Source organism: Stegostoma tigrinum, chromosome 29 (genome assembly GCF_030684315.1).
Source record: "Stegostoma tigrinum isolate sSteTig4 chromosome 29, sSteTig4.hap1, whole genome shotgun sequence".
NCBI classification, from domain to species: Eukaryota; Metazoa; Chordata; class Chondrichthyes; order Orectolobiformes; family Stegostomatidae; genus Stegostoma; species Stegostoma tigrinum.
The window spans coordinates 487,501-502,156 of record NC_081382.1 but is presented as its reverse complement, the minus strand read 5'-3'; the positions used below and the strand labels follow the sequence as shown (position 1 = coordinate 502,156).

General features: G+C 46.0%; 1 protein-coding gene across 1 annotated transcript in view; it reads right to left on the bottom strand.

The window, feature by feature from the left end:
• Window positions 1-14,656, bottom strand: part of LOC125448494 (alpha-2-macroglobulin-like) — a 170,493-nt gene that overhangs the window by 45,223 nt on the left and 110,614 nt on the right. The window lies entirely within an intron of this gene.

Genomic DNA, 14,656 nt, shown 5'->3' with positions numbered 1-14,656 from the left:
CTCCACCATTTGGTGAGATCATGGTTGATCTCATTACATCTATTATTATACAACGTTTACACCAAACCCTCCTTATAGCTAATACATTCCATCCCAAGTAACATTCTGGTAAATCTCTGTTTCCGTGTCATTGTTTTAGGTTAGATTACCTACAGCGTGGAAACAGGCCCTTCGTCCCAACAAGTCCACACTGCCCCTTGAAGCACCCCACCCAGACCCATCCCCCTATAACCCACACATCCCTGAACACTGAGCAATTTAGCATGGCCAATCCACCTAGCCTGCACATCTTTGGACTGTGGGAGGAAACCGGAGGAAACCCACGCAGACACAGGGAGAACGTGCAAACTCCACACAGACAGTTGTCCGACATTGGAATTGAACCCGGGTCCCTGGTGCTGTGAGGCTGCAATGCTAACCACTGAGCCACCGTGACGCCCCAAAGGGCCTGTTCCTCTGCTGAATTATTCCAGGATCTATGTTCATCAATGTGACTGGAACCATAGATCAGAGACAATAGATTCTATCGCAAGTAACTCACTTTGGACTTCTCAAAATCTGCCCACTACCTATAAACTACAAGTCCGGGTGTCAATAAAATACTCTTCACTCAGCTGAATGAGTGCGACTCCAACAACACTATCGATAAACGACAGCAATACAGTCAAAACATCCCATTGATTGATCCACCTTCTTACGGAAGGATATAGGAAAACAAGTAGGCCATTCAACCCTTCAAACACTTTCTACCATCCAATGAGATTATAACTTAATTGTGGCCTATCTCCATATTGCCTTTGGTCCAAATCCCTCAATACTTAAGTCGTTTTTTCTTTCGGTTGAACTGAAAATTTACAATGACAATGGATCTAGAATTGACTGCTGTTTGAGATGGGGAGTTACGAGTCAGTGCACCAACTCATCAAACTCCTTCCATAGTACCTGATAATTGTGTGATCCCTACCACCCAGAAATAAATAAAGATCAGCTCCGGAATCTGCATGTTCCTTGTCAAAATGAGCAGAATCCTGATGTGGAACTGTATGACTGTTAGTTCATTTCCACTGAGTAAAAGCAATTAATCTCCTGTCCTCAGTAGTTCAATTAATATATTCATACCCCGTCCATTGCAGCTATTCAACAGGCCAATTCTCCACCACCTTCTCAACAGCAATTCTCGATGGATAACAAACGCAATCCAAGAAAGCAACATCAATAACATGTTCATGAATTTTAAAAATTATAATGACAATACTTATGGAGTATAACAAATTTCAGACTTCATGATGTTCCACATCCATTCTCCCCCTCTCCCCACTGCTTTGATGTGCATTCATGATTGTGATTTATAAAGAACAGCAACTAATTTGAAACAATTCACTTGCAAAACCGATGCAAAACAGATAGGAGCAGATAGCGAAGGGGACTGATGGAGAATGCAGAATAGAGACAGATTGGAGAGTTAGGGGGAAAAATAGCGGATGGAGTTCAATCCGGGCAAATGCGAGGTGATGCATTTGGGAAGATGCAATTCAAGAGCGAACTATATGGTAAATGGAAACGCCCTGGGGAAAATTGATGCACAGAGAGATGTGGGTGTTCAGGTCCATTGCACCCTGATGGTGGCAACTCAGATCGAGCGAGCGGTCCAGAAGGCATACTGCATGCTTTCCTTCATCGGACGTGACATCAAGTACAAGAGTTGGCAGGACATGTTACAGTTTTATACTTCTTTGGTTCACATTTGGAATACTGCGTACAATTCTGGTCACCACATTACCAATAGGATGTGAATGCTTTGGAGGGGGTGCAGAGGAGGTTCACCAGGATGTTACCTGGTATGGAGGGCACTAGTTATGAAGAGAGGTTGAGTAGATTAGGATTATTTACATTAGAAGGATGGAGGGTGAGGGGGGGATCTGATTGAGGTCTACAAAATCATGACAGGTATAGACAGGGTGGATAGCAAGAAGCTTTCTATCCCAGAGTGGGGGTACTCAATTACTAGACGTTACAATTTCAATGCGAGAGGGGAAACGTTTAAGGCATATGCGTGGAAAGTTCTTTATGCAGACAGTCGTGAGTGCCTGAAACACATTGCCAACGCAGGCGGTAGAGGCGGGCACGATAGTGCCATTTAAGATGTATCTGGACAGAAACATGAATGGGCAGGGAGCAAAGGGATACAGATCCTTGGAAAATAGGCGACAGGATTAGATAAAGGACCTGGAACGGCGCAAGCCTGGAGGGCCAAAGGGCCTGTTCCAGTGCTGTAATTTTTTTTGTTCTTTTGCTCTTTGAAACAGTTTCAAGGCTGGCTATTGGCTAGACAACAGCAGCTAACCCCAGGATTCTTCATTCGAAATATTAAGGTGTTTCCAACATCAATTAGAAAGAGAGAGTACATGAAGATTCAAGTCACTATTTCATGTGCAACTTTGCAATGCCATTTTAGAACTACAGTGCACGTTAGTCCAGAACATGCTGCACTCAAGCCACTTCCATTTTTCCACTTCCTGAACTACAATTTGATCCCTTCATTTCCTGGTTTGTATGCTTTTATGTTTTTCTAGTCTCGAAGGTTTCTACAGTACAAAGTTATAGTTGCCCTATTATAGGAAAGATATTATTAAACGAGAGCAGGTACAGAAGAAATTTACCACGTCGTTGCTGAATACGGAAGGTTTCAGTGATAAAGGAAGGTTGGGTGGGCTGGAACTTTTTTCACTGGAGCAAAGGGGGAGGGAAGGTGACCTGATCAAGGTTTATAAATAGGACAGGGCTGAGGGGATATGGGCCAGGAACAGGCAGTTGGGGCCAGTAGAACATAGAACATAGAACATGACAGCACAGTCCAGGCCCTTGGGCACTCGATGTTGTGCTGACCTGTCATACCGATCTCAAGCCCATCTAACCTACACTATTCCATGTACGTCCATATGCTTATCCAATGACGACTTACATGTACCTAAAGTTGGCGAATCTACTACCGTTGCAGGCAAAGCGTTCCATTCCCTTACTATTCTCTGAGTAAAGAAACTACCTCTGACATCTGTCCTATATCTTCCACCCCTCAATTTAAAGCTATGTCCCCTTGTGCTCGCCATCACCATCCTAGGAAAAAGGCTCTCCCTATCCACCCTTCCACATCCTTCATTTAATGCGGTGAACAGAACTATATACAATACTCCAAGTGCGGCCGCACCAGAGTTTTGTACAGCTTCACCATAACCTCTTGGTTCCGGAACTCGATCCCTCTATTAATAAAAGCTAAAACACTGTATGCCTTCTTAACAGCCCTGTCAACCTGGGTGGCAACTTTCAAGGACCTGTGTACATGGACACCGAGCTCTCTCTGCTCATCTACACTACTAAGAATCTGACCATTAGCCAAGTACTTTGCCTTCCGGTTACTCCTACCAAAGTGCATCACCTCACACTTCTCTGCATTAAACTCCATTTGCCACCTCTCAGCCCAGCTCTGCAGCTTATCTATGTGTCTCTGTAACCTACAGCATCCTTCGTCACTATCCACAACTCCACCGATCTTAGTGTCGTCTACAGTATGTTGGACCTAAGTGTCTGTTTCCATGCTGTATGACAATGACTCGATAACATAGGCTGATAAGGTAAAGAAACACATACCGTTCCAAAATGAGGAAAAAAAAGCAGAGCATCCCCTTCAAATTACATCTCACCACAGGACAAGTTAAGGACAGGCTACTACATAGAACAAACATCAACATTGCATCTCAAACCTCCACTGGAATTGAATAGTGTTGCATTTATCTTGATAATAGAAACCACATTCTTTTCTCCAACCCTCTGGTACTTCCCTTGCGAGAGGAATTGAAAAACTGGTCAGGGCCGCTGAGATTTTCATTCTGAGATTACAAGGTGTAGAGCTGGATGAAAACAGCAGGCCAAGCAGCATCAGAGGAACAGGAAGACTATTGTTTCGAATCTGGACGCTTCTTCAGAAATGGGGCAGGGGAAGGGGGTTCTGAAATAAATCGGGAGAGCGCGGGAGGGGGATAGAAGTTGGATAAAAGGAGAAGATAGATGGAGAGGAGACAGACAGGTCAAAGAGGAAGTGATGGAGCCAGTACAGATGAGTGCAGCTGGGGAATTAGGGAGGAGACAGGTCAGTCCAGGTAGGACGAACAGGTCAAGGGGGCCGGAAGAAGTTAGTCGGTAGGAGATAGGGGTGGGGCTTGAGGTGGCAGGCTGCGATAGGTGGACTGGTTTTGGGATGCGGGAGGGGGAGGGGAGATTTTGAAGCTTGTGAAGTCCACATTGATACCACGGAGCTGCAAGGTTCCCAAGCGCAATATGAGGTGCTGCTCCTGTAACCTTCAGGTGGCATTGTTGTGGCACTGCAGGAGTCCCAGGATGGACATATTATTTGAGGATTGGGAGAGAGAGTCGAAACAGTTCGAGACTGGGAGGTGCATTTCTTTAGTGCAAACTGAGCATAGGTGATTTGCAAAGTGGTCCCCAAACCGCCACTTGGTTTCCCCGATGTAGAGGGGGCCACAATGGGAACAGTGGATACAGTATACCATATATGCAGATGTGCAGGTAAACATCTGTTTGATGTGGAAATTCTTCCTGGGGCCTGGGATGGGAGTGAGGGGTGAGGTATTGGGACAAGTGAATTTTAAAAATTATAATGACAATATTTATGGATATGCAGGGAAAAGGGCTGGGTGTAGGTGGTGCTGGAGGGGAGTGTGAAGCGGATGAGGGAGTCACCTAAGGTTGGTGGGGTCGGATTGCGAAGTGTCGGAGGATGATGCATTGAATCCGGAGATTGGTTGGGTGGTACATGAGGGCGAGGAGGACACTGTTTTGGTTGTTATTACAGGGAGCGAGTGTGAGGGATGAGTTGTGGCAAATGCGAGTGACACGGTCGAGGGCGTTTTCGACTACTGAGGAGGGGGAAGTTGCGGTCCTTGAACAACCCTCAAAAACTTCTCTTTCAATTCCTCCCACTACCCACAGACAAAGGGGGTGGCCAGGGTACCTGCATGGGCCCAAGCTATGCCTGCCTCTTTGTAGGTTACATGGAACGATCCCGCTTCTGTATCTACATTGGCCTTAAACCCCACCTCTTCCTCCATTACAGTGATGACTGTATCGGCGCCACCTCATGCTCCCACAAAAGGCTTGAACAGTTCATCCACTTCACCAATACCTTCCTCCCGAACCTTAAGTTCACCTGAACCATCTCTGATACCTCTCTCTCCTTCCTAGACTTCTCTATTTACATCTCACAGCCACCGAGAAACCAATATCCAGTTCAAGCCCACCGACTCGCACAGTTACCTAGAATACACCTCCTCCCACCAGATTCCTGCAAAATTCCATCCCTTATTCCCCATTCCTTTGCCTGTGCATCTGCTCCCAGCATGAGGTATTGTATTCCCGTATGTCTCAGATGTCCTCATTTTTCAAGGACCGCAACTTCCCCTGCTCAGTGGTTGAGAATGCCCTCGACCGTGTCTCCAGCATTTCCTGCAACAAATCCCTCTCACCCCACCCCGCAATAACAACCAAAACAAAGTCCCCCTCGTCCTCACGTACCACCCCACCAACCTCCGGATACAACGCATCATCCTTCAACACTTTCACCATCTGCAATCCGACCCCACCACTAAAGACATTTTTCCCTCCCAACGTTTATCTACTTTTCAGAGGGAGCACTCTCTCTGGGACTCCCTTGTCCGCTCCACACTCCCCTCCAGCCCCACCACACCCAGCACTTTTCCCTGCACCCTCAGGATGTGCTTCACCTGATCCTATACCTCCCCCCTCGCCCCCATCTCAGCCCCAAGACAAATTTCCACATCAAGCAGATGTTCACCTGCACATTTGCTAATGTGGTATGCTGCATCCGCTGTTCCCATTGTGGCCTCCTCTGCATCGCGGAAACCAAGCGGAGGCTTGGGGAACGCTTTGCAGATCACCTGTGCTCGGTTCACATGAACAACTCCGCCTCCCACTCCTCAGATGATATGTCCATCCTGGGCCTCCTGCAGTGCCACAACGATGCCACCTGAAGTTTGCTGGAACAGCACCTCATATTCTGCTTGGGAACCCTGCAGCCCAATGGTATCAATGTGGACTTCAGAAGCTTGAAAATCTCCCCTCACCCCCACTGCATCCCAAAACCAGTGCAGCTCCTCCCCGCCTCCCTAACCTGTCTTTTCTCCCTCCTGTCCCCTCCTCCAACATCAAGCCCCACCCCATCTCCTACCTCCTAACATCTTCCTGCCCCCTTGACCTGTTCTTCCTCCCTGGACAGACCTATCTCCTCGCTAAGGAGCAGGTAGAATAAAGCAGAACCCTGAAGTGTTCTCTAGGTATGTAAGGAGTAAGAGGATGACTAGGGCAGGAATAGGGAGAGTCAAAGACAGAAGTGGGAAGTTGTGTGTGGACCCTATGGAGTTCAGAGAGGTGCTCAAGGAATATTTCTCATCTGTTTTCACTCAGGAAAAGGAGAATATTGCAGAGGAGAAGACTGAGTTATGGGCTCCTAGAATTGAAAGGATTGAGGCTACAAGGAGGAGGTGTTTTGAATTCTACAAGGTGTGAAGGTAGATAAATCACCTGGGCCCGATGGGGTTTTTCCAAGGATTCTCTGGTAAGCGAGGGAGGAGGTGGCGGAGCCTTTGGCCTTGATCTTTGAGTCCTCATTATCTACAGGTTTAGTACCAGAGGACTGGAGGGTTGCAAATGTTGTGCCGTTGTTCAAGAAGGGCAGTAGAGATGACCCAGGTAATTATAAACCAGTGAGCCTTACGTCTGTTGTAGGACAAGTTTTGGAAAGGATAATAAGAGATAGGATTTATAATCATCTAGCAAGAAACAATTTGATTTGAGATAGTCAACATGCATTCGGCAAGGGTAGGCCGTATCTCACAAACCTCATTGAGTTTTTTGAGAAGGTCACCAAGCGTGTGGATGAGGGTCGGGCAGTTGACCTGGTGTACATGGGCTTCAGTAAAGCCTTTGATAAGGATCCACATGGTAGGTTATTGGAGAAAACATGGAGGCATGTGATTGAGGGAGGTTTAGCAGTTTGGATTAGAAACTGGCTTTCGCTAAGAAGGCAATGAGTGGTGGTTGATGGAAAATATTCAGCCTGGAGTCCGGTTACTAGTGTCTCAAGGTGTGTCTCAAGGATCTGTTTTGGGACCACTGCTGTTTGTCATTTTTATAAATGACTTGGACGCAGGCATTGGTGGATGAGTTAGTAAGTTTGTAGATGACACTAAAGTCGGTGGAGTGGTAGACATTGTGGAAGAATGTTGCAGGTTACAGGGATACTTGGATAAATTGCAGAATTGGGCTGAAAGGTGGCAAATGGAGTTCAATGTGGATAAATGTGAGGTGATTCACTTTGGGAGGAATAATACGAAGGCAGATTACTGGGCCAATGGAAAGATTCTTGGTTGTGTGGATGTGCAGAGGGATCCTGGTGTCCATGGACATAGATCCATGAAAGTTGCCACCCAGGTTGATAGTGCTGTTAAGGCGGCTGACGGTGTTTTAGGTTTTATTGGTAGAGGGATTGAGTTCCGGCACTGTGATATCATGGTGCAACTGTACAAAACGCTAGTGCAGCCTCATTTGGAATATTGCGTGCACTTATGGTCACTCCATTACAGGACAAATGTGGAAACGTTGCAAAAGGTGCAGAGGAGATTTACCAGGATGTTGCCTGGTCTGGAGCAAAGGTCTTAAGAAGAAAGGCTGAGGGACTTGGGTCTGTTCTCGTTGGAGAGAAGGTGTTTGTGAGGGTATTTAATAGAGACATAAAAGATGATCAGTGGATGAGATAGGGTGGACAGTGAGAGTCTTTTTCTGAGGATGATGACGTCAGCTTGTCTGAGGGGGCACAGATACACATTGAGGGGTGATAGATTTAAGACAGATGTCAGAGGCAGGTTCTTTCCTCAGAGAGTGGTAAGGGCGTGGAACACCCTGCCTGCCAATGTACTTAACTCAGCCACATTAGGGGCATTTAAACAGTCCTTGGATAAGCATATGGATAATGATGGGAATAGTGTCGGGGGATGGGGTTAGATTAGTTCACAGGTCGGTGCACATTCGAGGGCTGAAAGGCCTGTTCTGCACTGTATTGTTCTATGTTCTAACTCCCCACCTGCACTCATCTTTACTGGTTCCATCCCTGCCTCTTTGAACTCTTTGTCTCCTCTCCACCTATCTTCTCCTCTATCCATCTTCAATCCACCTCCCCCGTCTCCATATTTATTTCAGAATTCTCTTCCCTTGCCCCATTTCTGAACAAGGGCACAGATTCGAAACACAGCCTTCCTGTTCCACTGATGCTGCTTGGGCCTGCTGTGTTCATCCAGCTCCACACCTTGTTTCCTGATTCTCCAGCAAATGCAGTTCCTACTATCTCTGAAGAGATTTTCTTGCTCTTCTCCCACAGCAGTCTTGGAAACAACTCATCTGGGCGTGGGGATTTGTTCGCTTTTAAACCAGCCAAACATTTCACTACCACGTCAATTTCACACTGCATCTTCCTGCTTTCTCGACATGAATGCTCCTCCTTGAAGGGAGGACAGATGGGAGGTACTTGTCTACTGTATCAATGCCCTTCAGTTCCGAACACAGATTGCTCCCTCACCCCTCATACACCCCGGTTTCTAATTGGACCTACTCTTTCCCTGGTTATTCTCCTGCTTGATATACCCGTAGAATATCTTGATATTCTCGCCAATCTTGACCACCACCATTTCTTCACATTTCATTTTTTATACGTCACTCGTCATCCATTCATTTGCTCCCTTTGCACTTGTCATAAACATGTCCTGAACATTCCTCAACATCCAGGGTTCTCCAGGCCTGTCGATTATAAATTTCACCCAAAATGGAATATCACTGGCCTTTCCTCTCCCAATTCCTTTTCTGGACGTATCCGATTATTCTGCTGCAGATTCGCCCTCAAGTAACTTCCTAAAATATTTTACCCAGATCCTGCCTTGTTCAAAAAAATATGCCTTACCCCAATTCAAAGACATTTTGTTTTTTTTAAAAACAGATTGACGTTCTCCTCTCCCATGTTGAAAAGTCTGTTGTCATGGTCACGATCACTAAAGCACTTTGCCACTGTCACCTTGAACACTGGCTTTGTGTCCCAGAAATAGGTCACTGTCCCTTACAAGCTCGTCTACATGTTCATGTAAAATAATTTCCCAAATGTATTAAAAGAATTATTTCCCAAGTCAAACTTTTATGTTATCTCAACTAATGTTGTGCAGTTGAAACACCCTAATATAATTTTTATTTTAATAGCTTCTCACCCCTCAGTGAATTTCCTGCTCTTCAATTGCCCACTGGTTGGAGGCCTGTAGCTTAAATTCCTCACAACATTAGCAAACGCTTGTGCAAGGATTTTGGTTCCTTTCTGGTTCAGCTGCAGACCAGCCCACCTGTAGAGGATATACCATCCCCACAAATTGTCCTTCAGATCCAGGAGTTTAAATCCTTCCCCGAACACAAACACTTGAGCCAAGCACTCATCTGTTTTCTTCCCCTTTTTCTTGCCTTGTCAGCATGTGGCACCAGGAATAATCCACAGATTACAACTTTAGAGGTCCTGCTACTTAATCCACTGCCTCGCTCTCGGAACGCTTGACGCAAGACCTCATCACTCATCTTACCAATGTGTACATCGAGCTGTCTCTTATGGTCCTCCTCCTTCAGGATACCCTTACTGACACTGTTGACCTGGTTAATACGCCATAATGGAGTCACATCTATGACTGTGAAAAATCTGGTCCACCCAGATCGTCGCAATGGGCAAAAAAGCACACCATTGTCTCTATTTCCCAGGAGGCTAAAGCAATTCCGTGTGTCCACAAGGACAACTTTCATTGATGTACCATGGAAAGCATCCTATCTGGATGCATATCGCAGCATGGTTCCTCTGGCTAAACAATCCATCATTATTATGGCTCCTGCCTTTCTTCTTCCAGGCAGAATTGGTTCTGCTTTGTCACAACTAATTTGGGAGAAAATCCATGCTCAGTCTAAGTTAATTAGTGCAACAATTCAGATACCATGGAACACTGAGCAATGAGTTGGTGAGAGAGAGAGACAGACAGAGGGAGAGGGGGAGAGGGAGAGGGAGACAGGGAGAGGGAGACAGGGAGAGCGAGGGAGACAGGGAGAGCGAGCGAGAGAGCGAACGAGAGAGCGAGCGACAGAGCGCGCGAGAGCGAGAGACAGAGACAGAGAGAGCCAGAGAGAGAGAGAGAGACAGAGACAGAGAGAGACACACAGACAGAGAGAGACAGACAGACAGAATGGGCAACAGAATGTGAGTGTGTGAATGTGTGTGTGACAGCCTGCATGAGACGGTGTGAGAGATGTTGCTGAGGTCAAGATAGTTGGGAGTGTCGATCATCAACGACCTGTCCTGGTCCACCCAAATTGTCGCAATGGGCAAAAAAGCACACCCATGTCTTTAAGGCGATTCGGTGTGTCAACAAGGACAACTTTCATTGATGTACCAGAGAAAGCATCCTATCTGGATGCATATCACAGCATGGTTTGGCAACAGCTCTTCCTAAGACCACAGAAACTACAGAGTCATGAACACAGCACAGTCCATCATGCAAACCAGCCTTCCATTCATTGATTCCACCTATACTTCCCACTGCCTCAGGAAAGCAACTGACATAATCAAAGGCCCTTCTCACCCGGAAATTACACTCTCTTCTACCTTTTTCTGAAGGGAAGATGTAAAAAACGTTTGTATTCATGTGTGAACAGATTCAAGAACTGCTTCTTCGCCGCTGTTATTGGACATCTGAATAGGACACTGAAAAGTTTAAATCTGATTTTGATCTCACTCTCTGTGCATTTTTGTAGCTGTCACTATGTTCCATTTCACCATGTATAGTATAATCTGTCTCGACTGCATGCATAAGAAAACTTTTCACTGTACCTAGGCACATGTGACAATGATGACTCAAATCAAATTGACTGTGTGCGAGAGGTGAGCATATGATGTTGTTCAAGAGTGCAAAGACAGTGCATGAAAGTGTGAGTGTGTGCATGACAGAATGTGTGTGCCAGTGACTGTGCTCGAGACAATGTGAAAGGGAGTCAGCACAAGAGGGAGTGTTACAGCATGCATGAGGGAGTGAGAGTGCCAGTGAGAGTGGGTGAGCTTGACAGCAAGCGAATTTGAAAGTGTAAGTGTGTGAGGGAGAGATTTGTGGTAGTGTGTGTGTGCTTGAGAGTAAGAGCATTGGCAAAAGATCATGCGACAGTGCAAGCAAGTGTGCCACAGAATGTGTGCAAGACCGTGCACGACTGTGTGACAGTATGGTGTATGAATGAGTGAGAATGTGACAGAGTGTGTTCGTGAGAGACTGTGTTCCTGATTCTGTGTCTGTGTGTGTATGGATAGTATGTTTGTGCATGAGGGACAGGATATGCATGTGCAACACAGTGTGACTGTGAACTTCTGTTTGTGCCTGTGAGTGAAGTGTTGGGGGAGAACATGGAGAGGAGAGATAACGACAGAGAGAGAGAGAGTGCGTGAGAGAGATGAGATGAGGAATAAGAAATGATGAGTGGTTAATACCTGGAGGGGAAAAAAGAACAGTGTGTGAGCGTGAAGAGAAGCCACTGGATGTAATATGGAGGCTGTTGTTTTATTGATTGGACGAAATGAAAAGCAAGTGTCACCTCTCAGTGTTAGGGGACAGGAGTTGCACAATAGAGAAGGAGATATAGTCAGCCTTGTTATAGACAGCAGACACGTTGAAAATAAATACAAATTGAAATTAAAGCTTTCTTGTCAATGTATAAAGAGGTGAGACAAATATGACGAGCTAATATTGTACCTTTGCACTCAGTAAAATCATAGAATCTTGAATCAAAGAATCCTTACAGTGTGGAAACAGGTCCGCCAGCCCAACACGTCCACACTGCCCCTCACAGCATCCCATCCAGACCCATCCACCTCTAACTCACCTAACATACACATCACTGAACACCTTGGGAAATTTAGCATCCAATCCAGCGACCTTGCACATCTTTTGACTGTGGGAGGAAACTGGAGCACCTGGAGAAAACCCTTGCAGGCACATGGAGAATGTGCAAACTCCACAAGATAGTCACCAAATGATGGAATTGAACCCAAGTTGCTGGTGCCATGAGGCAGCAGTGTTAACCAGAGCCACTGTGCTCTTTATTATGCTCATTAAGCTGCAAGCATTTTTTTTAAAGGAAGGAAACTTACCATTGTCACAGGATGTGAGTGCTTTCAATCTTCTATCAGCTTTGAGAACTTTATCCATATCTGCCTTTACAAGGGCAAGGTGATGGCAATGGTGTGAGACTGGTTAATATTCAGCAGCTCGCCATGCAAAAAATTAACAGCACTTTCAATGCTTTTTTCCGAGGGGCATAACAGAAAGACAAGAACGTGAAAAAACCCAGAAATCTTTCTCCAATTTCAATCTCAAAGGGACCATCCATTCATCAAAAGCCATAACCAAACTGAACAGTAATTTGATTCACTCGAAATCAACTGTAACATGAATTCCCAAAACTTTGAAAACTCAATATCCTGTTTTTCAAAGATATCTGCGTGTTCCATGTAAAATCATGTATTTTCCACTGCCTACCAGACTAATCATTTGCTCACTCTCATCTGTCTCTCTCTCTCTGTCTTGCCCTCTTTGATTTCTGTAATTCCTGCTATCCATCCCCTCAGCTACCTGTGCTCATGTGCTCGAGGCTTGTCCAATTTTCTGATGTTCATACTAATGCTTTAAGATCCTTGCACTGAATATCAGCAATTTTTTCCATAAGCCTTAATGATTACTGCCCAGTGGCTCTTCCATCCATATTTATCACTATGAAGTGCTTTGAGAGGTTGGTGATGCGTCCCATCAATCCAGCCTCCCACATGACCTTGATCCACTGCATTTCAACTACTGATGCAGCAGATCCATGGTAGATGCCCTCTCCTTGTCTTCACAGATCTCTGGAACATCCAGATAACAAGGGCGTCTACGTCAAGCTCCTACTTATTGACCACATCTCCACCTTCAACACCCTAATTCCAAACAAACACATCTCCAAGATTGTGAGTAGGATTAATTTCTTATATTCTTTTGCCAATTATATGGCTGAATTAATTAAGTCGATTTAATTTTCAAACAAGTCTAGGTTTCTTTATATTTCACCAGAGTCCAAATGTAAATTTATTCATGTTAAATTATTTGTATGTTGAAGCCATTCATCTAAGTTCAGAGCTGATACACAGAGTCATATAGGTTATGACACTTAGAAACCATGATGTAGCAAAGACACCTAACATGTGTAGTCTCGGTGATAACAAGGTGTAGAGCTGAATGAGCACAGCAGGCCGAGCAGCATCAGAGGAGTAGGAAAGCTGAGGTTTTGGTCTCGATCTTTTGTCAGAAAATGGACGCTGAAGAATCTGAGATAACAGGTGTAGAGCTGGATGATACTGCTTGGCTTGTTGTGTTCATAAGACCTATAGACATAGGAGTGGAAGTAAGGCCATTCAGTCCACTAAGTCCACTACGCCATTTAAATCATGGCTGATGGGCATTTCAACTCCATGTCCCTGCACTGTCCCCATAGCCCTTGATTCATCCAGCTCTACACCTTGTTATCTCAGATTCCCCAGCATCGGCAGTTCCCACTATCTATGTGGGCCTCCTCTACATCAGGGAAACCAAGCGAATGCGAAGTTCACATGAAACAACAGCACCTCCCAGTCACTAACCATTTTAACGACCCCTACTCTCCTCAGATGGAGTGTCCATCCTGGGGCCTCCTGCAGTACCACAACGATGCCACTCAAAGGTTGCAGGAACAGTACCACTTATTTTGCTTGGGAACCCTGCAGCCGAATGGTATCAGTGTTTTCTTCACGAGCTTCAAAATTTCCCGTCCCCCACCACATCCCATAACCAGCCCAGCTCATCCCCACCTCCCTAACCTGTCCTTCCTCCCACCTCAAGCACCCCCCCAGCTCCTACCTCCCAGCCTCATCCCACCCCCTTGGCCTGTTCATCCTCCCTGGACTGACCAATCCCCTCCCTAACTCCCCACATGCACTCATCTTTACGGGCTCCATCCCCACGCCTCTTTAACCTGTCTGTCTCCTCTCCACCTATCTTCTCCTTTATCCAGAGATAATGGGAACTGCAGATGCTGGAGAATCCAAGAGAACTAAGTGTGAAGCTGGATGAACACAGCAGGCCCAGCAGCATCTCAGGAGCACAAAATCTGACGTTTCAGGCCTGGACCCTTCATCAGAGAGGGGGATGGGGAGACGGTTCTGAAATAAATAGGGAGAGAGGGGGAGGCGGACCGAAGATGGAGAGAAAAGAAGATAGGTGGAGAGGAGAGTATAGGTAGGGAGGGGAGTGGTCAGTCCAGGGAGAACAGACAGGTCAAGGAGGCGGGATGAAGCTAGTAGGTAGGAAATGGAGGTGCGGGCTGAGATGGGAGGAGGGGATAGGTGAGAGGAAGAACAGCTTAGCAGAGTGGGGACAAGCTGGGCTGGTTTTGGGATGCAGTGGGGGGAGGGGAGATTTTGAAGCTTGTGAAGTTCACATTGATA